General features: G+C 42.1%; 1 protein-coding gene across 9 annotated transcripts in view; it reads left to right on the top strand.

Moving 5' to 3' along the window:
* kcnt1b (potassium sodium-activated channel subfamily T member 1b) overlaps window positions 1-25,867 on the top strand; it is a 490,876-nt gene that overhangs the window by 930 nt on the left and 464,079 nt on the right. The window lies entirely within an intron of this gene.

Below are 25,867 nucleotides of genomic sequence, written 5' to 3' on the forward strand. Positions count from 1 at the left end.
AATTGGCAAATCCATCTTTACAGGACTTGTAAATTTTGCCCTCTCTACTCGGGACTAAATTATATTTGAGATATTTCCCTTAAGTAAACGCCGGTTTATTCCCTATTGTTCCAGGTCGCGCTTTCGGGAACACTGCTGTTCCAAATCGTTCTCGCTGGTGTGTGTGTGTGTGTGTGTGTGTGTGTGTGTGTGTGTGTGTGTGTGTGTGTGTGTGTGTGTGTGTGTGTGTGTGTGTGTGTGTGTGTGTGTGTGTGTGTGTGTGTGTGTGTGTCACTGTTTTTTTGTGTATTTCTTTATGCCAGTTCGTGTGTTTGTGTGTCTCTTTCTCCGTGTAGTTCTGCATGTGACACAGACAAAATGCTGGTTGGACTCAGAAGGTCATGCAGCATCTATGGAAATGACTGAACAGTCGATGTTTCAGGCCGAGACCCTTCATTAGACTGCATATGTCTGTCTCTGTATTTATTCACTCTCTCTCTCCCACTCTCTCTATGTCTCTCTCTCCCCTCTTTCTCCCTCTCCACCCCATCCCCATCTCTCTCGATGTCTATCTCGGTGCTTCTGTTTTGTGTATGTGTCTCCCCCACTCTCTGTGTCTACGCGTGTGCCCACGCATTTGGTTATGTTTAATCTCTCTGTGCTCGGGGGCATTTCTCGACGCCGTTTCCATAGCTAGCTACCGCTTTTAAGGAAAGCAGTAAGTTTCGTGGATGAAGTACAGGTCCTCCCGGCGCCGTTCTCTCCTTGCTTGCTGTTCGCGCTATTCCGGCAGGCGTGGGTTCCGCAGAAGAACTCTTGGAAGAGAACGGTTTAACGTACGTGGAGAGCTATTGCATATTCTGAAAACGGCAGCGATGTGAATGCAACATGCTTATTTTAGAAAGCTCGCCGTGTTCGTTGAGGCTGGACGGTGCAGGGGGCTTTTTGAAGACCAAGTTTTCTAAGGGGATTGTAGTCCAGGACATCCCCACTCTAACATAAATTTACATCGGTAGACTTACTGATGACGAAATCACTGACGAAGCTCCACGGGGATTATTTTGGGGTTAAGAGCAGAGTATGGGGGAGTGAAATTAACCAGAATGTGAGATCAGAGAGCTGGAACAAAGACAGTTCCATGGTGTGACAGCAAGAAGAGATTAATCTAAATCCGTTCAAAACGGGAATGGTGTGAATACGCCACCGGTCGGGTAGACGCTTTGGGACCGAATAATTAATCAGATCGACGATTCGTCGTCAGATCTGTACATCAACTTTGGCACTTTTGGAGCTGCTCAGTGCAAAAGGGAATCCCCTATTAATCTAGCGTGACTAGTGAAACATCTTTTGTTCTTAAATAATAAACAGCATTTCTTGCATCGAGTTTTTTTTGTTGTTGTTTATTCATCGCAGCGGAACAACAATCGCTTCAGTTTTCGTAATGTTCGTAGGTAGCCTGTGAGCGTAACCGGTCACTAAACCGGAACGAGCGTTTGTTGGCCTGACTCGAAGAACGGGGGTTCTCTCACCCCAGTATTGGTGCTGCTTCTCCTCCATTTCCCGAACAACTGCGCTCACCCCATTTCCCTCCGTTTTAACAGTGACAGAGTTCCTCCTGCAGCCGCTTACCGCCCCATGAGCTGCCGCATCAAAGTCTCTGTCCCAATGAAACCCGAGAGACGCTATTAGTAGGTATCGACCCACTGGCAGGACCATTTCTACCTTTTTAAGCGTCATATCTTCCATCAGGTTCTTTGGATAGTCATCAAGTTCTGAGACACACTATAATTTCAGATTGACGAAATAATCGTTTTATCTATCGATACTTCTTAGTCCATTGAGTGGTTTCTTTAAGCAAATGTTGCGGCACACGTCCTTGTGCACAAGTTACTGAGAGCTAATACTCAAGTGTAACAAATTATTAGGAAGGCAAGTGGATAAAATAGTATTTTATTCTGAAAAGTTTTGAGCTCAGGTATGGGAACAGCCGAGCATCGGACGGGAAGTGCTTCAAGAGGGTGTGAGAAGGCCAGAGAGGATCATAAGGGTCTCCCTGTCATCCATCGGGGATATTTATCAAGAGCGCCGCGTGGGCCCTTAGTATTATTAAGAATCCTGCTCGTCCATCCGGCATCCACTTTGACTTTCTACCATCAGGCAGGAGACTCCGATGCATGAAGACAAGAACGGTCAGGATGAGAAAAAAAAACAGATTATTCCCTCAGGCCATTAGGCTTCTGAACTCCCTGCCGCATTGCATTCGAAGTGCCACTGGTTAATCTGTTCTGTACCCTACAATATTTAATCTATGCACTTCAGTTTGTTTATTTAATTCAGCTGAGGATTTTATCTTTACCTTCATAAATTATTGTGTGTTATGTGTACTACTGTGCTTAACACCCTGGTTCAGAGAAACATCTCGTTTGGTGGCATATATGTGTGTAATTAAGTGACAATAAACTTGTCTTGTCTTAATTTGATAAAACATATCTCACTGCAGTTAAGCAGCATCTAATTGTGATTGAGCCTGGAGAACTGAGTTCAGCTTGGTCTCCTTCTCTAAGAAGGATATCCCTCCCAAAGCAGCGAACATCCCTGTTTCTGAGCATGCTGGGGTTGTCACATAAAGAGAGATTAGGATTGTGTTGTCTGGAAGAATGAGAAGAGATGTTATTGCAGCTTCTTACAGGGACCATCTGGCTGGTGCAGAGTGGATGAGAATTCAGAATTAGGAGAAAACTCTTCTCTAACCCGGAGATCTGTGGAGAGTCAGTCATTGAATCCATGGGAGGTTTTTGTACGTTAAGGGATTTGGAGGATGTGGCGAATGTGCAGGAAATTGGCGCTGAGGTGGAAGATCGCCGTAATCTGGGTGAACAATGGAGAAAAACTGAGAGCCAAGCAGTTTATTCACGCTCCTTTATTTTTTCTTTAATGTTCCCATGATTGAATAAAGTAAAATAACAGCAATAGTGCTACAGAAAACTAATTTGTCACGACTGATTGGCTGGCTTGTTCTTCGATTCTTTCATCTTGTTCCTTCTTCAGAATTACGTGTGAGGATCTCGAACATAAACAAAGTCAATGGGATGAAGTGGCCTTGGTGGAATGCCAAAAATAATACCGTGGGACTCAGCAAAGTTGCAATGAGCAAAATATAGTCCTGCTCTGTATGAGTGAAGTGTTTTTACGATGCCAACTTAAAAAAAAGCAACTAAGCGAGCAATAGATGTCAGGATCTGTACAGTAGATGCGCTTTCTGAAGCAAATAAACTCGAATAAAATATAATGAAATAAATTCAGGTTTTAGCATCATGGGAAGTGCAGGGCACCTGTCCTGTTCATCGAATATACAACTTTACAATACAGGCTCTTCTGCCCACGATGTTTTGCCAACATTTAACCTACTCCAAGATCAATCAAACCCTTCCCTCCTACATAGCCCTCCATTTTTCTATTATCCATGTGCTTATCTAAGTGTCTCTTAAATGTCCTCTAATGTATCTATCTCTACCACCAATTCTGGCAGCGTGTTTCACACACTCACCATTCTCTGTGTAAAATAAAACTTACTTTCCTCTGATCACCTTAAAATTATGCTCCTCATATTAGTCATTTCAGCCCTGGGGGAAATAAGTCTCTTATCATCTGTACACCTCTATCAAGTTACCACTCATCCTCCTTCATTGCAAAGAAAAAGCCCTAGCTCACTCAACCTATCCTCATAAGACATGCACGTGGACAGAAATACACCTGACACCTAAGGGAAGATGGCCTGGAGTGTCACAAGAATATGCACAATAATTTTGATAAAATGGAGGGGGGGGGGTGAAGTTGTGTGGAAGGAGGAAACAGAAAGAACTGGTTGTAGATGAGATGATACTGGGTGATGTAAATGGCACAGTAGAAACTCAACTGAAATGTTTTCTTAGGAACTGAAAACAGAACTTCATGGCCAAAAACCAGAAGACAACATGGGAAAGAAAGGGAAAAATAACATGGAACATATTTTGTTTTTCCAACCCCTGCCAATTAATATGAATAGTTTATTGTGAAACAAGTAGTTACATTGTGAATTGGAGCTGATTGTTTCCTGAAAGGGAAATGCCCTCTTGTTTAAACAAAGCAGTGTCAGAACAAAAAATATGTGCTTTTTATCAATCCAGGAATTTGGACTTGACATTTACATTACAGGATGTCATTAAAAATGCAAGATTATTAAGATTATTGATTCCCAGATTCACTCCTCTTGGTTGGGTGAGGTGGAAGGAAATTATATAGTCACAGCAAAACAATAGAAGATAATTACATTTCAGCACAGTTACGTATCCGTGTCATTGTACAATCATAATTATTGTTTCAAATAAGAATACCGAGCATATGTAAATGGCTGTATAAGTCTACATTTCTCTCATAGGATTTATGAATACTAATATTAAACGATCTACTTCTTTCCCCTTGGTGATTACAAGATTCTTCACGTGGAAATTGTAATTCATTTTAATTCGATCCCTCCAAGAGATCTACAACCTTGTCATGGTTTGGAGGTTTGTGTGTTTCAATGACCCCGGCTGGAATGTTTTATGCTATGGCTCTTGGTAGGGTTACCCATACCAAACGGGTCAAAGGGTAGAGGCCAGACTAAGAGCAGTCCACCGGTCCTCCAGGTTCAGGGGTTCAGCTCAGGGCTAACAACTCTGACTGATCAAACAAAATTGTTTCAGAAAGAGCAATAAAGAATCCTTCTACATTTGAGTGGCTCAGGACAGACAGAGATGGAGGATCTTCATTGCTGCCCTAAACACCAGCTAGTGTAATGGGCTGTAAGTAATTTAATTAGATCAGGTTATCTATAATCAGCCAGAAATCTAAATAGAACATTCACTCTTAATTGGGAGATGTAATCCACATTGAAATGCATAGAAATCGAAGCAGAGAAACTATACATACAGCCAAATAGGTATTTACTAGTCTTTGTGTTCCTTGTGCATATCCCACTATCACCCCATCCAACTTCATTCAAATCTATTTGTATGTCCTTTTAATTCCCTCACAGCCTGTGGCAATATCAGTCGCTTTAAATGTACTCATTCTCTGCTCTCTACCACTCTGTATGATAGCACATTCAAACTTTAACAGTTTTCGGGGAAAACAACTTTCACAAATTTCCCAGTAGATTTATTATATTGTGGCTTCCATCATAAGTACTATCATCTGTATATTGAAGACATAAAGCTGCTTTGTAATTTTTAATAATAGAATCATACAGAACACTATGTCCATGCCAACCATCAATTACCCATCTTCACTAATCCCATTTACCAGCCCTTGATCCATAGCCTTTTGTGTCTTTGCAATTCAAGTGGTTCTCCTGATGCTTCTTAATGTTGTAAGAAGACTTTTTTTCTCCATCCACTTAGGAAGAATGTTCCAGATTCCAACCACCCTTGGGTGAAAGAATTATTCCCCTTCCTGCTTACTCTAAACCTGCTTTTCCTAGTTTTTGTAGCAATCTCCTTTTCCTCATCACCTGAGCAGAAGAGTGTTTCAATTTCAGACTTTTTCTGAATGCTGTAACCTTTCTTTTTTAATGAGTATAGTGCCATAAATTATTCTTACAAATGAGTATTGGGGTAGAATAATTATTCCATTTCAACAACAGTACAAATCACCTTGATATAACAATAATAATCATGATTTTGTTTTAATTCTGAACATTTGCAGTGTATTGTCAGTCTTGAGATACTGATGTACTTTTCTACAATGTTATGTTTTTCTGATGACGTTGATTTAAATTTTTTTTCTGATGTCATTAGAATGTATTGTTTGATTTATTTTATCATAGGGTGTGTGTCCTTGCATACAAGGACTCTTATTGTTCCAACTAAAATGATTGCTAGGGTTTTTCAGAGGGCAACTGACATTTTAGAGAGTCTGGAGTTACAAATAAATCAGATGAAGTGAAGACAGGGGATTTTCTTCCTCAGGGGAGCACTAGTGATTTCAGGGATATCATCAAAGATACCAGTTCTCCCATTTCCAGATTTACTTAATTAACTGAATTAAAGTATCATAGCTGCACAATGGGATTTAAAATACCCTTTCCAAACCTCTGGATTACAAAATAACCAACATGCTGGTCTGCATATAAGGAGTAATACCTAAACTAAAATGTAAGTACTGTTAACTTGCAATAAAAATTGAAATTGCTGGAGATGCTTGCAGAATAATAATCAGCAAAAAGAAAGAACGTCTAACTATTGCTTCCAATATGAGTCATCAAAAGAAAATGTTAACACAATGTCTTAATTCTCTTTCAGTCAATATTCATCTGCCAATTCTATACCCTCAATTATTTATTGCAAAGCTGTGGCTGGGAGTCTGATTATGGAAGATATAGCAGGGGGAAGCCAAGGAAAGAAAACATATCTAGGCTAGAAGAACCACTAGTCTACCTCCTTACTGATCTAGAATTGTGATCAATTATATATATCTTTTCTTTAAAACACTTGTCCAAATCTATCCTGAATCTGATTTGTTTAAATTTTTTTTGCTCTCCTTTACTGTACATTGAAAAGACTGTAGACTTTAAATTATGCAGAATCTTATCCCCCTTTCAGCAGTCCTCTGCCAAATGAATAGTTGTGTATCCTTCCCCAAATTATTGACTGGAAAAACCCTCTTGTCTTATCTTCTATAATGAGAAGTAAATCCCTTTGTGTTTTGTCTTGTTATCATATATCTTACCTGGAACTTTTATTGTAGTTATTTCATTCTTGAAGTTAAAGTTCCTGCAATTCAAACAATGTTCCAGATATTACCTGCTCAGTGTTTTGTCCTGTGGTAGGACATCTAGACTCAAGTTGTTTTTTTTATATAGAGATGAGTATTCAACTGTTATTTGATAGGTTGCTATCTCTATGATGTAACAAGACTTGCTTATATACCTGATTATCCTGTTGATGTTTCCATTAATCCCACAATTCCCTATTTATTTTGCTACTCAAGGTTTCTGATTTACTGTATTACACTCCTTGTCTGACATCTTGCAGAAATGTCCTCTAGTTACATATTAGAAAGCCTATGTAATTGTTTTTGTTTGTGGTCATTGATCACTTCTAACTGTCTACGTCTTTTGTATTTTGAGTGTTCTGAGCCAGAGATTCCTATGAGTCATTGGGGATGTTACATAATTTTTTATTTAGGGATACAGTGCGGAAAAGACCCTTCTGACCCAATGAGCCACACACCCAGTGATGCACCGTCAATAACTCTCTGAGACGTGAGGCGAGATATAGGCTTTTATTGACTGGAAGAAAGAACAAGCAACAAGCAGCAATTGACCACCATACTACATCCTGGAGACTGAGGGCAGGGCTTAGGCCCCAATCGCCTTTATACCGGGGTCTGTGGGAGGAGCCACAGGAGCAGTCAGCGGGGGGGGGGGGGGGGGGGGGGGGGTGTCCAGACAGGTATATGTAGTTCACCACACCCAGTAACCCACATCTAATCACAGACCAATTTACAATGACCAATTAACCTTCTAACCACTACGTCTTTGGAATGTGTGAAGAAACCGGTGCACCCAGAGGAAATCATACATTTCAAGAAGGATTTGAGTACATTTTTGAATCTTATCCTCTCTTCGCCTTGTAATCCTTTCCCCTGAAAGAGCCCAGAGTAGAATTTAAGGCTCTGTTGTCAGAATGAAAATGATTTGAGTTCACCTGCTCTGTGTGGAAATCTGACGCTGACTGGGGCTTTAATGCTGACGATGGCTTGGGAGAGGAACTGATGTTTGTTCACTTAACCATTCATTGAACCTGAAGGATTTCATGGGAACATCACTACTGCTATTTTTCCACTGTCTCAAGAATCTTGGACTAGGTTGTTCAAGCACCTCAGAAGCATAAAGAAAAGCAGGGATCCAACCAACTGGAGGGGAAAACCCAAAGTCTTTGCAGACTGAGTTTTGTCATAAAGAATGAGCTAGTCTAGAGTCTCAGCAACTCCATCCACAGAATTAATGAACCCCCATTCTGCTCCCGTTATCATGGAACCAATGTACTAAGCTCATCAGAATATATGCCCAACCCTAGAACTCTAGAAGTTTTGGATGAGGCCAGAAAGGATCTCTGGCTTTGAAACATGCAGATGAAGAATCTACAATAGATAATCTACCAAGGTTGAGGACAAATAGGCATTTCTGTTGTATCCATTCTGTCATCCCTGACCATAGACCTAGTCTGGCAGAAATGTTCTTCACAGCTCAGCCAGCTTGATTATTAGTGGTGCTACTGACTGCTGAAGATCAATACAGTGGACAGTATCATTCAGGAAACTCTGCTAACTACAATTTCCCTTCCAGGTATATACCATTTTGACTTGGAAATATATAATAGTTTCTTCATTGTCTGTGTTTAAGCACTGAAACTCTAACCAAAGACACTGTGACAATGTTTTCATGTTCAAGGAAGTGGCTCATCATCACCTTTCCCAGGTTTGTAGGGATCATGTTAGTTCTTAAACATAGGGAAAGGTATTAGATATACAACAGCAATAATTGTATTGGAGACAGAAGGTACTGAGAAAGCTTTGAGTTCTTGGGCTATGCTGATACACAATTTATTTCCAGGAAGTTTTCTCCCTTTCATTGTAAAAATGTGCAGCATTCTGAAAGAGGCAATTAATTCAAAGAAATTAAAAACAGCAAACTATTCAGCTGATTTCTTCTGTGAATAGAGGCACTTATTGGATGCTTTCCCTCGGGATACTGTTTACTTAAATGATTCATTGGGTATGGTCTGTCCCAAAAGATACTAATTAATGTGTGGCCTCCATTGGTCGTGGTCGACCATGGGTACTGTGCCTCTGGTAGTCACCGGGAGTGGCATCTCCAGGGTGCAAGCCAGGGCAGAGTTGATATGGAGATCCGTCTGTTGCCAATGCAGTGGGACCCCCCCCCCCATGCTAATGACAGGTCTAAAGGAATGACAAAAGTCGGTATAGTTTGGTGCCAGCAGCATTGCAGGAGTTACTGCGTAAATTATCCTGTGATTAGGGTAGGGTTAAACTGAGAGTTTGCTGTGTGGTATGGCTTGGAGCACTGGAAGGGCCGGTTCTGTGCTCTAGCCCAATAAATAAATAAATAAAGCAAATACATTTATAAGTTGATTTCATTGATCTTCCCTTATTACTAATATCTACAAGGCACTGTGTGAAATAGTGCCATTACCTCTGCCTCTTGTGAGTTGAAATCATGCTTTGTTTTTGTCACCCATTAATACTCATTAATTTATTATATTCTTGTAACATTCATAATTAAAAGGGTTGATAACTATTAAGATAGTATAGGGAAGTAGAAAGATAGGAATTGCATATAGATAGTGTTGTGTGTTGTTATTTCAATTTCACATAAATTATGTTATTACAATTTACTTATGAATTGTTAGATTATAACTATTTCAGTAGTGCAAAAATCTAAGTCTCTTCACTTCCAATATAGAAATTATTCTACACAATCTACAACAACAGAAGGTTTTTAATTAGCGTGATGTAGAAAGAGGGAGATAAAGCTGCAAAGTCTAATTAAGTTTTATGTCAAAAAGGTGCTCTCTTTTGACGTTCTGACAGATGTTCTAAGGGAAAGTTTTGTTATATCTGAGAGAGACGATGGCAAAGGATTATAATGATAGTGAGACTGGGAAGGATAGCAGAGGTTCAAAGGGAGCTTAAACTCTGAGCTGAACAGTCTGTTTCTGCACAGTATCTTTTATCTCCTAATGTTTCTGTGCTTTTTTTTTTGAAAAATACTTGTTGAGTACTTCCCTCCAGGAAGCTAAACAAATTTGCAGTTTTTACTGTTTTTCTCAGATGGCTAGCAGTATATATATTTTATCAATTCAGTTGCGACACAGTTCACAGCCCTTTTGTATTTGAATATTGTGTATGTATTTTGCATCATTTCTTTCTGAGTGGTTCTCAAACAAATACTATGAAGACACCCATTACTGTTGGCTTAATAGTGTGAGAAAAATCTGACCTTTGTTTCTCTCACCCTAGTTGTTTTAGCTTTAACTTAAATGAGACTCTCAGACGTGAAGTAGTTTATTGTTTTAATGGAAAGGGAAGTGTAAGGCATGGAGGAAAGCTGATATAATAGTTGATAAGTTGAGAAGCCAGACTTCTTCTTTGCTTTATGTAATTCATATTGGCGAATTCCCAGGCATTTCAGTGTTAAAAATTCAGCATTTTGTGTTTTTATTGGTGAAAGGAAAGTTTTGTAAGTGAGAAAAAAATACAAACACAAAATGAAAAAGAGAAGACTACAACTTATAATGAGCTCTTTGGGCTGGTGAATGTTTGGCTCTGAAGTTTTTAGACCATCTGAATTAGTTAATTGTTGTTTAATGAGAGTTGTTAATCATTTCTTGTGCTTTAATCGAGTGACCTACTCTTTGTAATGCAGTCTCCTGGTGCTTTCTGTTTAAACCTGTTAATTTTATTTAGATGGGCTCAGGGATTCCGTGTTACAAGTATAATTTAAGCAGATGCCCAATCATCACTAATTGCAGGGTCATAGTTTTGAGAATGTTATATCTTGTGGTGTCACTTGGTTAAACCACCGATGTTCTGTTGGAATCCTTATGAATAAACTCTGGTTGCTGACTCTATGTAGGAGTCTGCCTTTGATCTGACATGGCCATGGGTTCCGACAGCGCACATTGTGATAACGTTGCTAAATATTGGTGTACTTCTGAATTTATACAAGTATATAAATATATTGTTCTGTGTTAAATTAAAATACTTTATTTTGATACAATTTAAAATATCATTAATTTATATTCCCCAGAATCCATGTTTTGAATCTTGAATCAGAATCATTTACAGTATCTCACGTTTTTGCATAATTTGAAAGGGTTAAGTGCTTGCATTCATTCACAGTTGTTTAAAGCAATTTGAAACTGATTCTTTTTCTATTATCCTATGTTTCCTATTAAAGAGTCTTATTTTCTTTACAAACTATATATAACCATATAACAATTACAGCACGGAAACAGGCCATCTTGGCTCTTCTAGTCCATGCCGAACGCTTACTCTCACCTAGTCCTACTGGCCCGCAGTCAGCCCATAACCCTCCATTCCTTTCCTGTCCATATACCTATCCAATTTTACTTTACATGACAATACGGAACCTGCCTCTACCACTTCTACTGGAAGCTCATTCCACACAGCTACCACTTTCTGAGTAAAGAAATTCCCCCTCGTGTTACCCTTAAACTTTTGCCTCCTAGCTCTCAAATCATGTCCTCTTGTTTGAATCTCCCCTACTCTCAATGGAAAAAGCCTATCCACGTCAACTCGATCTATCCCTTTCTTTATTTTAAATACCTCTATCAAGACCCCCCTCAACCTTCTATGCTCCAAAGAATAAAGACCTAACTTGTTCAGCCTTTCCCTGTAACTTAGGTGCTGAAACCCAGGTAACATTCTAGTAAATCTTCTCTGTACTCTCTCTATTTTGTTGATATCTTTCCTATAATTTGGTGACCAGAACTGTACACAATACTCCAAATTCGGCCTTATCAATGCCTTGTACAATTTTAACATTACATCCCAACTCCTATACTCAATGCTCTGATTTATAAAGGCCAGCATACCAAAAGCTTTCTTCACCACCCTATCCACATGAGATTCCACCTTCAGGGAACTATACACCATTATTCCTAGATCACTTTGTTCTACTGCATTCTTCAATGCCCTACCATTTACTGTGTATGTCCTATTTGGATTATTCCTACCAAAATGTAGCACCTCACACTTATCAGCATTAAACTCCATCTGCCATCGTTCAGCCCACTCTTCTAACTGGCCTAAATCTCTCTGCAAACTTTGAAAATCTACTTCATTATCCACAACGCCACCTACCTTAGTATCATCTGCATACTTACTAACTCAATTTAGAACCCCATCATCCTGATCATTAATGTATATGACAAACAACATTGGACCCAGTACGGATCCCTGAGGCACACCATTAGTCACCGGCCTCCAACCTGACAAACAGTTATCCACCACTACTCTCTGGCATCTCCCATCCAGCCACAGTTGAATCCATTTTACTACTTCAATATTAATACCTAACAATTGAACCTTCCTAACTAACCTTCCATGCGGAACCTTGTCAAAGGCCTTACTGAAGTCCGTATAAACAACATCCACTGCTTTACCCTCGTCAACTTTCCTCGTAACCTCTTCAAAAAATTCAATAAGATTTATCAAACATGACCTTCCACGCACAAATCCATGCTGACTGTTCCTTATCAGACCCTGTCTATCCAGATAATTATATATACCATCTCTAAGAATAATTTCCATTAATTTACCCACCACTGACATCAAACTGACAGGCCTATAACTGCTAGGTTTACTCTTAGAACCATTTTTAAACAATGGAACCACATGAGCAATACGCCAATCCTCCGGCACCATCCCCGTTTCTAATGACATTTGAAATATTTTTGTCAGAGCCCCTGCTATTTCTACACCAACTTCTCAACGTCCTAGGGAATATCTTGTCAGGACCCAGAGATGTATCCACTTTTATATTCCTTTAATATTCCTGCACTGCCTCCTCTTTAATTGTCATAGTTTCCATAACTTCCCTACTTGTTTTCCTTACCTTACACAATTCAATATCCTTCTCTTTAGTGAATACCGAAGAAAAGAAATTGTTCAAAATCTCCCCCATCTCTTTCAGCTCCACACGTAGCTGTCCACTCTGATTCTCTAAGGGACCAATTTTATCCCTCACTATCCTTTTGCTATTAATATAACTGTAGAAACCCTTTGGATTTATTTTCACCTTACTTGCCAAAGCAACCTCGTATCTTCTTTTAGTTTTTCTAATTTCTTTCTTAAGATTCTTCTTACATTCTTTATAGACAATAGACAATAGACAATAGGTGCAGAAGTAGACCATTCGGCCCTTTGAGCCTGCACTGCCATTTTGAGATCATGGCTGATCAATTCCTTATCAATACCCAGTTCCTGCCTTGTCCCCATATCCCTTGATTCCCCTATCCATAAGATACCTATCTAGCTCCTTCTTGAAAGCATCCAGAGAATTGGCCTCCACTACCTTCCGAGGCAGTGCATTCCACACCCCCACAACTCTCTGGGAGAAGAAGTTTTTCCTTAACTCTGTCCTAAATGACCTACCCCTTATTCTCAAACCATGCCCTCTGGTACTGGACTCTCCCAGCATCTGGAACATATTTCCTGCCTCGATCTTGTCCAATCCCTTAATAATCTCATATGTTTCAATCAGATCCCCTCTCAATCTCCTTAATTCCAGCGTGTACAAGCCCAGTCTCTCTAATCTCTCTGCGTAAGACAGTCCAGACATCCCAGGAATTAACCTCGTGAATCTACGCTGCACTTCCTCTACAGCCAGGATGTCCTTCCTTAACCCTGGAGACCAAAACTGTACACAATACTCCAGGTGTGGTCTCACCAGGGCTCTGTACAACTGCAAGAGGATTTCCTTGCTCTTGTACTCAATTCCCTTTGTAATAAAGGCCAACATTCCATTAACCTTCTTCACTGCCTGCTGCACTTGCTCATTCACCTTCAGTGACTGATGAACAAGGACTCCGAGATCTCCTTGTATTTCTCCCTTACCCAACTCTATACCGTTCAGATAATAATCTGCCTTCCTGTTCTTACTCCCAAAGTGGATAACCTCACACTTATTCACATTAAACGCCATCTGCCAAGTATCTGCCCACTCACCCAGCCTATCCAAGTCACCCTGAATTCTCCCAACATCCTCATCACATGTCACACTGCCACCCAGCTTAGTATCATCAGCAAATTTGCTGATGTTATTTTCTATGCCTTCATCCAAATCGTTAACATAAATGGTAAACAGCTGTGGTCCCAATACCGAGCCCTGTGGCACCCCACTAGTCACCACCTGCCATTCCGAGAAACACCCATTCACCGCTACCCTTTGCTTTCTATCTGCCAACCAGTTTTCTATCCATGTCAATGCCTTCCCCCCGATGCCCTGAGCTTTGATTTTACCCACCAATCTTCTATGTGGGACCTTATCAAATGCCTTCTGAAAATCGAGGTACACTACATCCACTGGATCTCCCCCGTCTAACTTCCTGGTTACATCCTCGAAAAACTCCAACAGATTAGTCAAGCATGATTTACCCTTGGTAAATCCATGCTGGCTCGGCCCAATCCTATCACTGCTATCTAGATATGCCACTATTTCATCCTTAATAATGGACTCTAGCATCTTTCCCACCACCGATGTTAGGCTGACAGGTCGATAGTTCTCTGTTTTCTCCCTCCCTCCTTTCTTAAAAAGTGGGATAACATTAGCCATTCTCCAATCCTCAGGAACTGATCCTGAATCTAAGGAACATTGGAAAATGATTACCAATGCATCCGCAATTTCCAGAGTCACCTCCTTTAGTACCCTAGGGTGCAGACCATATGGACCTGGGGATTTGTCAGCCTTCAGTCCCATCAGTCTTCTCATCACCGTTTCCTTACGAATGTCAATCTGTTTCATTTCCTCTGTTACCCTATGTCCTTGGCCCATCCATACATCTGGGAGATTGCTTGTGTCTTCCTTAGTGAAAACAGATCTAAAGTACTCATTAAATTCTTCTGCCATTTCTCTGTTTCTCATAACAATTTCACCCAATTCATTCTTCAAGGGCCCAACATTGTTCTTAACTATCTTCTTTCTCTTCACATACCTAAAAAAGCTTTTGCTATCTTCCTTTATATTCCTGGCTAGGTTGCGTTCGTACCTCATTTTTTCTCCCTGTATTGTCTTTTTAGTTAAGTTCTGTTGTTCCTTAAAAACTTCCCAATCATCTGTCCTCCCACTCACCTTAGCTCTGTCATATTTCCTTTTTTTTTTAATGCTATGCAGTCTCTGACTTCCTTTGTCAACCACTGAGGCCCCTTTCCCCCCTTTGAATCCTTCCTTCTCTGGGGGATGAACTGATTTTGCACCTTGTGCATTATTCCCAAGAATACCTGCCATTGCTGTTCCACTGTCTTTTCTGCTAGGCTATCCGTCCAGTCAACTTTGGCCAGCTCTTCCCTCATGGCTCCATAGTTTCCCCTGTTCATCTGCAACACTGACACCTCCGAGCTGCCCTTATCCTTCTCAAATTGCAGATAAAAGTTTATCATATTGCGATCACTACCTCCTAATGGCTCCTTTACTGCGAGATCGCTTATCAAATCCTGTTCATTACATAACACTAAATCCAGAATAGTCTTGTCCCTGGTCGGCTCTCGTACAAGCTGTTCCAAGAATGCATCCCGTAGGCACTCTACAAACTCCCTATCCTGTGGTCCAGCACCAACCTGATTCTCCCAGTTCACCTGCATGTTGAAATCCCCCATAACTACTGCAACATTACCTTTGCCACATGCCAATGTTAACTCCCTATTCAACTTGCACCCAATATCCATGCTACTGTTTGGTGGCCTGTAGACAACACCCATTTGGGTCCTTTTGCCCTTACTGTTCCTCAGTTCTATCCACACAGACTCTACTTCTCCTGACCCTATGTCCCCCATTGCAAAGGACTGAATCTCATTCCTCACCAACAGGGCCACCCCACCCCCTCTGCCCACATTTCTGTCCCTACGATAGCACGTATACCCTTGTACATTCATTTCCCAGGTCTGATCTCCCTGCAGCCATGTCTCCGTTATCCCAACAACATCATAGTTACCCATTCGCACCTGGGCTTCAAGCTCATCGGCCTTATTCCTGACACTTCGTGCATTCAGATATAGAATTTTTAACCCATTTCTCCTCTCTCTGTTTGAATCGCTGCCTATTGTGCTTAACCCAGCTCCCCGAACTCCCATCGGGCTATACGCCCCTAGAATTTTGTTGTCCTTCCTACATTTACTTATTCTTGCAACACATTTAACTCCATGTTCCGTCAGACCATCCCTCTGTACACGAGTCCTCCTTATCACTTGTTCCGCCCCACCTTCCTCTACTACACACTTAATATTCCAGAACCGTGTAGTCCCCACCTGTCCTTTATTCATCCTCTCGCTATCCTCTCTCACATTCTGGATCCCCACCCCCTGCAAATTTAGTTTAACCCCCCCCAAGAAGCTCTAGCAAACTTCCCTGCAAGAATGTTAGTACCGCTCCAGTTCAGGTGTAAACCGTCCCTTCGGAACAGATCCCACCTTCCCTGGAACAAGGCCCAATTATCTACAAACCTGAAGCCCTCCCTCCTGCACCTTGAGCACCTCATTTACTCCATGCTGCCTATATTTATTATAGATCTCCCTCTTTTTCCAAACCAAGTTTCCAATATCCCTTGAAAACCATGGCTCTCTCAAACTTTTAACCTTTCCTTTCAACCTAATAGGAACATAAAGATTCTGTACCCTCAAAATTTCACCTTTAAATGACCTCCATTTCTCTATTACATCCTTCCCATAAAACAAATTGTCCCAATCCACTCCTTCTAAGTCCTTTCGCATCTCCTCTAAGTTAACCTTTCTCCAATCAAAAATCTCAACCCTGGGTCCAGTCCTATCCTTCTCCATAATTATATTGAAACTAATGGTATTGTGATCACTGGACCCAAAGTGCTCCCCAACACATACGTCCATCACCTGACCTATCTCATTCCCTAACAGGAGATCCAATACTGCCCCTTCTCTAGTCGGTGCAAAAAACTATCCTGCACACATTTTACAAACTCCAAACCATCCAGCCCTTTTACAGAATGGGCTTCCCAGTCTATGTGTGGAAAACTAAAATCTCCCACAATCACAACCTTGTGCTTACTACAAATATCTGCTATCTCCTTACAAATTTGCTCCTCCAATTCTCGCTCCCCATTTGGTGGTCTATAATACACCCCTATAAGTGTTACTACACCTTTCCCATTCCTCAATTCCACCCAAATAGTCTCCCTAGATGAGCCCTCTAAACTACTTCTGTACAAGTTTAACTTGCCTATTTACTATTCTCAAACTGTCACTTCAGTGCCATAAAATCTGTCAAAGATAAAGATTCCATCTTTTGTGACATGATTACGTTGATACCTATTTCCTTTCTGTAATTTGCTTAGCCCTACTCAGCTTCACTTAACAGATAGAATCACCATCCGGGCAGTCAGTGAGAGGTTTATTGAAAATGTGTTCAGTTTTTGGATTGTTATCATCATTGGCAAGGCCAGCATTTATTGTCTATTCCTATAATCACTCTTGGGAAGGTGTTCATGAACAGCCTACTTGAACCATTGCAATTCTTTGATAAGGATTTCCTCAAAATATTGTTGGATTGAGAGATCCAGGATTTAGACCCATTGACTATGAAGGAATGGTTATACACACACAGTGCCACTCCATTAGGTACCTCCTGTATGTTCATGGTTTTCTACTGCCCAACCACTTCAAGGTTTGACGTGTTGTGGAATCAGAGATGTTCTTCTGCACACCACTTTGGTAACATGTGGTTATTTGAGTTACTATCACTTTCCTGTTAGCTTGAACCAGTCTGGTCACTCCCCTCTGACCTTTCTGACTAACAAGGCATTTTCACTCATAGAACTGTCACTCATTGAATGTTTAAAAAAATTTTTTTGCACCATTCTCTGTAACTGTTTTATTTCAATCTTTGATTTGTCATTAATTCATCATCTCCTTGAATCTCATGAGTTAGGAGGCGCTGAAGGCTGCAGAAGGAAGTCTCATACGAAGTGTTGGTTGTCCTGCTTCAGCAAAATCCAGCTTGAAGTGTGGTACTGTACAAAAGCAAGGTCAATTTGTTACAAAATTGGCTTGATGTTAGGAGGCAGAAGACAATAGTGGAGGGTTGCTTTTCAGATGGAGAGACTTGAAACCAGGGGTTTGCCGTAGGATTGACGCCAGGTTCTTTATTGTTCGTCATGCACATTACTGATTTGAAATGGATTATAGGTGGCATGATTAGTAAACAGGCAGATCACACCAAAAATAGTGGTATATTGGTCACTGAAGAAGCTTATCTAAGGCTATCACAGGATCTTGATCAATTGGGAAAGTTGGCAAGGGAATGGCTGATGGGATTTAACACTGATAGTGTGTTGATTACATTGCACTTCAAGTATTGTGTACAATTTAGGTTACCATGTTATTGGAAGGATGAGATTAAGCTGGAGTGGGTACAAAAGAGATTTCAGGAATATTACATGGACTGGAGGGCTTGAGTTACCAGGAAAGATTAGATAAAGTGTGACTGTTTTCTTAGACCAAAGAGGGCTGAGGGGTGACCTTATAGATGCATGCAACATCATGAGGACACACAGGGAAGGTAGATCTAAACAGTCTTTTTCCACAGGTAAGGGAATCTAAAACTAGTGGGCATTGGTTTAGGGTGAGATGGGAAAGATAGAAAGTGGACCTGAGGGGTAACTTTTTCCACAGGGGGGTGGGTATGTGGAACAAGCTGCCAGAGGAGGTGATAAAGGTAAGTTCAACTACAACATTTAAAAGATATTTGCAAAGATATATCAATAAGAATGTTTAAGAGGGATTTGGGCGAAATGCTGTAAAAATTTGATAAGCTTAGATAGGTATCCTGGTTGGTATGAATGAATCTGGTCAAAGGGCATGTTTGATGATGTGTAAGCATGAATCTACACTCAGTGGCCACTTTGTTACACATAAAAGTGGAACCCAGTGTGGTCTTCTGCTGCTGTAGCCCATCTATTTCAAGGTTCAATGTGTTGTGTGTTCAGAGATATGCTTCTTGTCAGAAACGTCCTGCCCCCGAATAATGGCCAAGGACAAATTCAAGGAAACAAAGTTTATTAGAACAGGTCTGCAGAGCTGGGTGCCTTAAAAAAAGGAACCCCGAGCCTTACACAGTTCAGATTTTTATATGTCTCTCTTAACTCCTCCCCTCCCGGCTCAGAAGAGCTAGGAGGTGCACAATTTTTAGCTCAGTACTTTTCCATTCCATACTTAGGGTTGTCTTTTGTTAGGACCCACGATCAACCGTTACATCCTCTATTTTATTATCAGTAACTTACTTCACCATCTTTGCGGTTACATGTCTGGAATTCAGCATTTTGGCTACAAGCAGTTAGTCGCGTACGTATTAACAGTTTAGCAGAAGCTTAAAATTTTAACTCCTTCGTGTCAATGCACATCTTAATAAGTAATTACCTCTCACAAATCCACCCTTTTTCTTTTAAGATGTGCATAGCTCTCATAGGGTTTCCTCCTATGGGATCTGTCATTCTCACTCCTCTAGTGGCAACTTAGTATTCCCGTGTAGCAGCATTATTTTTAGCTCGTTAGTGCCGTGCTGAGGTATTGCTATTGCCTGAAGTTGTGACAAACTTCGCCTTATTAGTGCTTGTACACAGGGAATGAGGCAGGGTATAAGCATCAAACTCATTAATCCACCTCCCACCATCCAGCATGCTGTCCGCCACCAACTGCCTTTATTATAGACCTGATAGTACGGCTTACCATTTTCTCAACACTCTTCTCTTCTGCTTCTATCATAACAACGGTCATTTACATGCGAGTGGGATACGAAGGATCCAGGGAACACCCTCTGCCCCACTTGTACCACGGTTCTGCACTTGTCACATTTCACTTCAACTTCCCCGACATATAGAATCAAATATATTACAGTCAATAATGTTACAGTCCACATAAAGTTCATTTTTGCTGCCTTTTTAGCTTCACCACCAACGGTTCTTCACCGGGAACACAGGTCCACTCAGTGCGGCTTTCGGGCTTCACCGGTCCTTTTACCCTGGATGCGTGTGTCCACCCTTTTTCTTTTGTCCGTATAGCCGCCTCAGTCATGAGCAGGACCTGGAAAGGACCTTCCCACTGTGGCTGGAGCTTTTCAGGCTTCCAGGTTTTCACTAGCACCCAATCCCCAGGTAATATTTTGTGCAAGGCTAAGTCAAGCGGTGGAGTCTGGGCCAAGAGGCCCTTCTTCCGGAGTTCTGCAAAGGAATGAGATAGTGCCAGTAAATAGTCCCTTACAAAGATATCACCCCCTTGTAGCGTGGGGTACCCTTCTACCTTATTCCAATACGGGAGTCCGAACAACATCTCATATGGGGATATTCCTATGTCCTTGCGGGGCGCTGTACGTATTCTCAGGAGAGCGATCGGCAAACACTTGGTCCATGGTAGCTTGGTTTCCAACATCAACTTGGTTAGCTGTGCCTTCAGGGTGCTGTTCATTCGTTCTACTCTTCCCGAACTCTGGGGATGCCATGGGGTATGGTACTTCCATTCGAACGCAAACATGTCACGACTGCTCTCTTCTAGCGGGCAACTCCAGAAGGCGTCTTTTAGATCTATTACACTGAACCATTCATGGTCAGGGGAGATCTTACTCATCAGCGAGTAAGGGTTGGGCACTACCGGGTATCGGGTTTGGACTACTGCATTTAGGCCCCGCAGGTCTTGTACCATCCGATAAGTCCCATCTGGCTTGCGCACCGGGAGTGTTAGGGTATTATATGGTGACATACATTCCTCCAGTAGTCCGTCAGCGATCAATCCCTCAATCACCGGCTGCAGCCCTTTTCTTCCTTCCATCGCAATGAGGTACTGCTTCCTTCTCACTGGGCGACTGTCCGGTAGCAAGGTGATCTGCAGAGGGCTGATGTTCAATCCTCCTCTGTTCCCCTCCCTATACCATACCCCGGGGTCTATTTTCCGGTCGTCCTCTTCTTTCAACGCGAATAATTTTACTATTATTTCTCCATTGCTTGGCACGGTTCCAATACCCAATTGAACCTGCAGATCTCTTCCTAATAGATTAAATCCTGCCGAGGGCAGCAGGAGAAGGTCTCGCCTAGTTGCTCTATCTTCATATCCGACTTCCACATTGTCCACTATGGGCACTTGTATTGTCTTTCCTCCAATACCAGATACCCCCATTACCTTTGTTCCAGTTCGGGCGCCGGGAGGTATCTGGATTACGCTAGATCTTTTGGCACCCGAATCTACCATAAAGGTTGTATCTGACCCTTGGGGACCTAATTTCAGATTTACCAGGGGTTCCTGTCGATAGTTTCTTTTCCCCAAGGGTAGGAACCCCCGACCTCCCTAGTCTTCATCCTCCATCATGGCATACGAGCGCACTTCCCGTCGGTATCTGGGGCACTCGCGCCTGAAGTGTCCCTCTTCGTTGCAGTGAAAACATCTAGGGGGTCTCCTGAGTTCCCTACTTCGATCTTGGCTGCCACTTCGTCCCGGCCAGGGTTCTCTTCTTTCTCTTTTTTTCTGCGGTCACCTGTTGGACCGTCTGGACCATTATCCGGGCTGCTTTTTTTGCTTCTCTTCATCTCTTCTTACAAACACTTTCTGTGCCTCCCTAAGTAGTTCACTTAAGGGTTTAGTATTCCAATCTTCTAGTTTTTCCAGTTTTTTTTCTTATATCTGGCCATGCTTTCGATACAAATTCAACACGAATCAGCTGTTGGCCAACCTCCGTCTCAGGGGCTATTCCCGCGTATTGTTGCATGTTCCTCCGGATTTTATCTAGGAAGTCGGACGGAGTCTCCTCGGGGTTCTGGTGGTTCCCAAAGGCCTTAGTAAAATTGTGTCCCTTCGGAACCGCCTGTCTTATTCCCTTTATTAGGAATTCTCGCATATCTCTCATATTTCTTCGGCCCCCTTCTGTTTGCTTGTCCCACCCTGGGTCTACAAGGGGGAATTTCTGTTGTGGCTCCACTGCCGGTCCTTGTCCTTGTCCTCCTTCTCTTTCCCACATCACCATGGCTGCCTGTCTTATCATTTGTTTCTCTTGGGTGGAGAACAAGGTTCCCATAATTGAGCGCATTTCATCCCAGGTATATGTGTTGGGTCCTAGAAATTGATCCAACTGTTCAGCCAGGCCCATGGGGTCTTCTAATAGGCCTTTCATTTCCTTTTTAAAATTCCGTACTTCAGTACTAGTCAGGGGAACATTAACATACCCCGTCCCTCCAACTTCTCCCCCCATGGGCACTTCTCTAAGAGGACATAGTTTGCTGGTCTGTCCGACTTCCTCTTTGTTAGTTTCAGCTGTCTGTGACCTGGTTTGCACCCTCCTAGCTCCTGTAACCTGCAGTTTTGCACGCTCCGTTTGCACTTCACCCTGGTCTGCATATCCTCCAGCTGCAACTGCCGACTCATTTTCACTTCCCCTTTCCTCAGGGTCTTCGATTTCTGGAGCGGTAGGGGGTACATATGGGGGCGGCAGATGGTCGAGCACCTCCCATGCATTCTTTTTCTGTTCCCCTCCCTTTATCGTTTACAACTTATAACTATTTGTCGTTGGTAACCAGCATAGGGCATAATCACTTTCTTCGGGTTTAACGTTGGGTTTTGAATTGACGTACAGATTAAGGGCTTGCTGTACCCAATCCTCGCTAGACCCAAACTTAGGCCACCACACAGCCGACCCTTGGATCGGCTGGCGGGACCAGAATTCACAGTACTGTATCATTTTTTTTTTTCTTTGACTTCCCTTTACGCCTCCCGTAATCCCAATTTTCTAACATCCGTCCCAACGGACTATCAGGGGGTACCCCGGGGTATTTTTCATCGTTGGCGCCTGGATTCCTTTACCCTTTTCTCCCTTAGACCCCTCATTACCCATCTCGAGGACTTACCCGGTTCCTATCCACCCACAGGCTACCCCGTAGTTCCGCACCTCTGTCGCACTACGTCACTGTAGGAATTTAATTTGAATGTGACCTACTTAGTTCGATCACTCCTGTCCAATTCCGGAACCCATTTTCCCGCGATCGCCCAGGAATCCACACGCAGGCTACCCCGTGGTTCCACAATTCTCGTGCACTACGTCTCTGCAGGATCCACCTGCAGGGTAACCCCGTAGTTCCACAATTCTCGTGTACCACGTCACTGCAGGATCTCTTACCTGGGTCCGGTGCACCGAAATTACTCGATCGCTGACTGTCTCGACTGCCTCGACAACCCCTCTTTGTTTCCTTGAGTCCGCCGGATATCACTCACTCAAGCCGCGTGGGGCGACGAGCAAGGAATCAGGGACTGCCGAACTCGGCAGGGTGCATCTTCTCCGATGTCCTTCCTTGCCCCCCTCACGGCCGGAGTGTGGATCCCGGACGAGCCCCCAAGTTGTCAGAAACGTCCTGCCCCCGAATAATGGCCAAGGACAAATTCAAGGAAACAAAGTTTATTAGAACAGGTCTGCAGAGCTGGGTGCCTTAAAAAAAGGAACCCCGAGCCTTACACAGTTCAGATTTTTATATGTCTCTCTTAACTCCTCCCCTCCCGGCTCAGAAGAGCTAGGAGGTGCACAATTTTTAGCTCAGTACTTTTCCATTCCATACTTAGGGTTGTCTTTTGTTAGGACCCACGATCAACCGTTACATCCTCTATTTTATTATCAGTAACTTACTTCACCATCTTTGCGGTTACATGTCTGGAATTCAGCATTTTGGCTACAAGCAGTTAGTCACGTACGTATTAACAGTTTAGCAGAAGCTTAAAATTTTAACTCGTTCGTGTCAATGCACATCTTAATAAGTAATTACCTCTCACACTTCTGCTCACCAATATTGTAATACGTGGCTATTTGAGTTATTTCTGCCTTCCTGTCAGCTTGAACCAGTCTGGTCATTCTCCTATAAGTTCTCTCATTAACAAGGCATTTTCATCAGCAATTTCTGAGATACTCAAATGACCCCATCTGTCACCAATAATCATTCCACAGTCAAAGTCACTTAGATCACATTCTTCCCCATTCTGATAACTGGTCTGAACAACACTTGAACCTCTTGACCATATCTGCATGCTTTTAAGCATTGAGTTGCTGCCACATGATTGGCTGATTAGATACTTGTATGAACGAGCAGGTGTACAGGTGTGCCTAATGAAATGGCCACTGAATGTATTTCCAGGATGGTGGTATTCCCATTTAATTGCTGGCTTTGTACTTAGAAGTAGAGATCAGAAATCCAGAAAGTGAGTCAGTGGTGAAAAGAGGGAATATTTGCAGCAATGCATTGGGTCCTAAACAAACATATAGTTTTATCTTGAAAGGCGCTTCTTGAGTATTTCTTCAGATGCTTGAAATACAGAGTAATACACGCAGAATGCTGGAGAAACTCAGCTGGTCAGGCAGCATCTCAGTAGAGGAATAAATAGTCAATGATTTGCACTGTGACACCATCAGGACTCAACGTGCTTCTTGAGTGTTGTTGGAGCTGTGGAAAGCACATCATCATATACTTAATTTATTATTTGTGGATGGTCAAAAGATTCTAGGGGCACCAAGAGATGTGTCACTAACTGTAGGGTACCTACCCTTTGAGCTGCTTTTAATATGGCTAGTCCAGTTGAATTTCTGGTCAATGGTAACTTCCAGATGTAGAAAATAACTATCTTGATAATGTTATTGAACAATATTCTTTGAGACAAACCAAACTGATGAACCAAAGCAATGAATGTGCTAGTAGATGGAGGACATGGTAGTAGATCTCTCAGAGTTACAGCGCAAGTTGATAGGATCATTAAGAGGGCCTTCAGTAGTTGGGGGGGGTTGAGTTCAAGAGTGCAAGTTAAAGGTGCAGCTCTACAAAACTCTGGTTAGACCACACTTGGAGTATTCTGTTCAGTTCTGGTCACCTAATTCTAGGAAGGATGTGAAAGCTTAAGAGAGGGTGCAGAGGAGATTTTCCAGAATGCTACTTGGAATAGAGAGCATATCTCATGAGGATAGGTTGAGTGAGTTAGGGTTTTTCTCTTTGGAGTGAAGGAGGATGCAAGGTGACCTGGCAGAGGTGTACAAAATGAGGCATAGACAGAGTGGACAGCCAGAGACTTTTCCCAGGGCAGAAATGGTTAATACAAGGGGGTATAACTTTAAGATGTTTGGAGGAAAGTATAGGGGGATATCAGAGTTCCGTTTTTTACTGAGCAATAGGTGCATGGAGTGGTGGCAGAGGCAGATACATTAGGGACATTTAAGAGATTGTTAGATAGACACATGAATGAAAGACATGTGGAAGGCTCTGTGGGAGGGAAGGGTTAGGTTGATGTCAAAGTAGGTTAAAAGGTTGGCACGAGGTTGTGGGCTGAAGGGCCTGTTCTATTCCATGTTCTAATATAATGATGTGTATAAACTCTCTCTTGTTCAAGTTAAGTTGGTGGCAAGAATGCTATTTGCCACTTAACAGCCCATATCTGAATTTGTCAAGATCCTACAACTTGCAGACAACAACAACTTCATTTCTGATGCATCAATCAAATCTCTGATCAGCCGCCAATGGAAATGAACATTCTCACACATCAGTGGACACCTCTGGTTCTGATGTCATAAAAGGCAGCACATTGCATAGTGGTTAGGACAATGCTTTACAATACAAATAAACTGGGTTCAATTCCTGGCACAGCCTGTAAGGAGTTTGTATGTTTTCCCTGTGACCAGGTGGGTTTCCTCCAGGTGCTCCAGTTTCCTCTGACAGTCCAGAGGTGTACTGGTTTTTAGGTTAATTCATCATTATAAATTGACCCACTATTAGGCTAGATTTAAATCAGGAGATTGCAGCTCAAAGGGCTGGAAGGGACTGTGCTGTTTCTGAATAAATAAATAACTTACGAAGGAGGGCTCTTAAGAAAGTAGCAGAAAATGGCTGGGTGTAGGATACTGACCTTAGGTACTTCTTCAACTATGTTCTGGGGCTGAAGTGATTGATTACAATCATCTTTCATTCTGCAGGCTAATACTTTAACCACAGGCTAAACCCACCTGGAAATGCATTGACATCTACTTTTCTGTTTTGTTTTGGTGCCACACGATGATATGCTGCCTTGATGTCAA

This window comes from Hemitrygon akajei, chromosome 7 (genome assembly GCF_048418815.1).
Source record: "Hemitrygon akajei chromosome 7, sHemAka1.3, whole genome shotgun sequence".
In the NCBI taxonomy this organism is placed as follows: domain Eukaryota; kingdom Metazoa; phylum Chordata; class Chondrichthyes; order Myliobatiformes; family Dasyatidae; genus Hemitrygon; species Hemitrygon akajei.